Below are 2,500 nucleotides of genomic sequence, written 5' to 3'. Positions count from 1 at the left end.
CCATTCATTTCTAAGATCTTGAAAAGTTATCTTCTCCCATGTCTCCTACTTCTTGACAAGATTCCACATCTTTGACCATTTTTGACTTGACCACCAAGTTTTAGAGGCCTGCATAGTACAGAGTCCACTCTGTTAAAGGTACATACTGTATGTAATGACATCCTTCTCTCTGTCAACACAGGTTCCTGTGCCATTTTAGTGCTATTCGATTTAAGAGCAGAATTTGTTATAATTGACCATGATCTTCTTTTAAGACGCCTGGAGGTTGAAGTTGGTCTGCAGGGCTCAGTGCTAAATGGTTTTCCTCCTACCTGAAAGAAAGAACATTTTCTATCAAGGTAGGAAACTGTTCCTTGTCCCCTGCTTCCATTACATGTGGCATCCCCCAAGGTTCTATTCTGGGGCCTCTTTTATTCTCACTCTATATTCCTGTAGGCGCTATTTATGACCAACCTTCCCTCAACCCCCACCAACCTTCCCTCAACCCCCACCAACCTTCACTAAGCCCCAACCAACCTTAACATAGCCCCCACCAACCTTCACTTAACCCCCACCAACCTTCCCTCAACCCCCACCAACCTTCACATAGCCCCCACCAACATTTACTAAACCCCCACCAACCTTCACTAAACCCCCACCAACCTTCCCTCAACCCCCACCAACCTTCACTAAACCCCCACCAACTTTCCCTCAACCCCCAACAACCTCCACGTAACCCCACCAGCTCTCCCCCTTCCTCTCCTTCCAGACCTTTTAGAGAGGCCCCCCTCCCTGCTCCTCAGCCCCTCCCACGCCCATCTGCAGAGTGCTGCTTGGCTCTGGAGAGACCAACGCCAGGTCGCCCCCTGTCTCTCTAGCTCTGGTGCTCTGCAGCTACTGTACCACACCCCATACAGAGGAGCTACAGCCTTATCTGCCCCCCCCCTCTCTACCTCTCTCTCTCCCTCTGTGTGTGTGTGTGTGTGTGTGTGTGTGTGTGTGTGTGTGTGTGTGTGTGTGTGTGTGTGTGTGTGTGTGTGTGTGTGTATCTCTCTCTCTCTATCTCTCTCTCTCTTTGTTTCCTAGTGGTCATTTGGGAGTTTGCTGGTGGTGAGATGGGTGTAGGCAAATGTGTCTGTGTCCCTCTGTGTGTGTGTGTGTGTGTGTGTGTGTGTGTGTGTGTGTGTGTGTGTGTGTGTGTGTGTGTGTGTGTGTGTGTGTGTGTGTGCTTGTGCATGTAATTTCCCCTGTTAACAGCCACATACGGGGACAGACGTTCCTGCCAAATGGCAAGACAAAGACAGGGCGTGGCTATGAGTTTTATGGTGCCTGACTGACTGTGTGAGTGTATGTGTGTGTGTCTGTGTGTGTGTGTGTGTAAGTGAGAGAGAGAGAGAGAGAGAGAGAGAGAGAGAGAGAGAGAGAGAGAGAGAGAGGACAGTAGTGGGCAGGTCTAACAGCTGACTGCTAGTGAATTATTCAAGAGACAAATTAACATTTTATTCATCTGTCCTTTTTGGATGCTCTTATTAACCCCTCATAATGTCCCCTGTGGGGGTCTAGAACCCAGAACCATTCTGCTCTCGTTAGACACTCCTCTGGGGGTCTGGAACCCAGAACCATTCTGCTCTCTCTACCAGGCAACAGTAAAACTTTATGTTCATACATTCTTCAAAAATTGCTCCCAATGAGCAGGTTAGCACCTTGCATGGCAGCTACCGCCATTGGTGTGTGAATGTGTGTGTGAATGGGTGGATGAGAGGCCATTGTAAAGCGCTTTGAGTGCCGCTAAGGTGGAAAAGCGCTATATAATTGTAGTCCATTTACCATTTACCATTCAACATCACAAAAAAATTACATTACAGTAATTTAGTAGACGCTTTTATCCAAAGCGACTTAGAATAAATGCATTTAGTCAGTGTACTACTACTCGCCAGAACTCACAAGTGCATCTACTGACAAAGAACATAATCTAGTGCTAAAGCCAAAGTGCAAGAATATGATTTTTGTCCTAGATTGTATTTTCATATTATTTATTGTAGCCAGACAGACAGACAGACATGCAGATAGATAGATAGATAGATAGATAGATAGATAGATAGATAGATAGATAGATAGATAGATAGATAGATAGATAGATAGATAGATAGATAGATAGATAGTGATGTAGATCGAATTTTAGATAAGACAGGTGGATAAAAGCAGACGTCTATTGACGCAGGTTTATTAAAACAATAAGCAAATGGGTTACAAAGACAATAGCCTAGCTTCAGGCTAGGCAGGATACAATCATATGACATTGTTATGACAGTTACTATACCGTACTGAGTGTTGTTGTAGCAGCCGAGTAGAAGTAACACAAAGTTATGACGGTGCCGCTGTTGGGCTAGCATGCTAACAAGCTAAAGGCTAAAAGCTAACAAGCATAGTGACTACAGTCTGGCTGGAAAGCTAAGCTAAGCAACTCAGCTCTAACATAGAGACGCTTGTCTTAAGTATGCTTCGAGTGGGTCTTAAGACA

Source organism: Borostomias antarcticus, assembly GCF_949987555.1.
Source record: "Borostomias antarcticus genome assembly, chromosome: 21".
NCBI classification, from domain to species: domain Eukaryota; kingdom Metazoa; phylum Chordata; class Actinopteri; order Stomiiformes; family Stomiidae; genus Borostomias; species Borostomias antarcticus.
The sequence above is the reverse complement of the archived record's forward strand: the minus strand, read 5'-3'. Positions refer to the sequence as shown.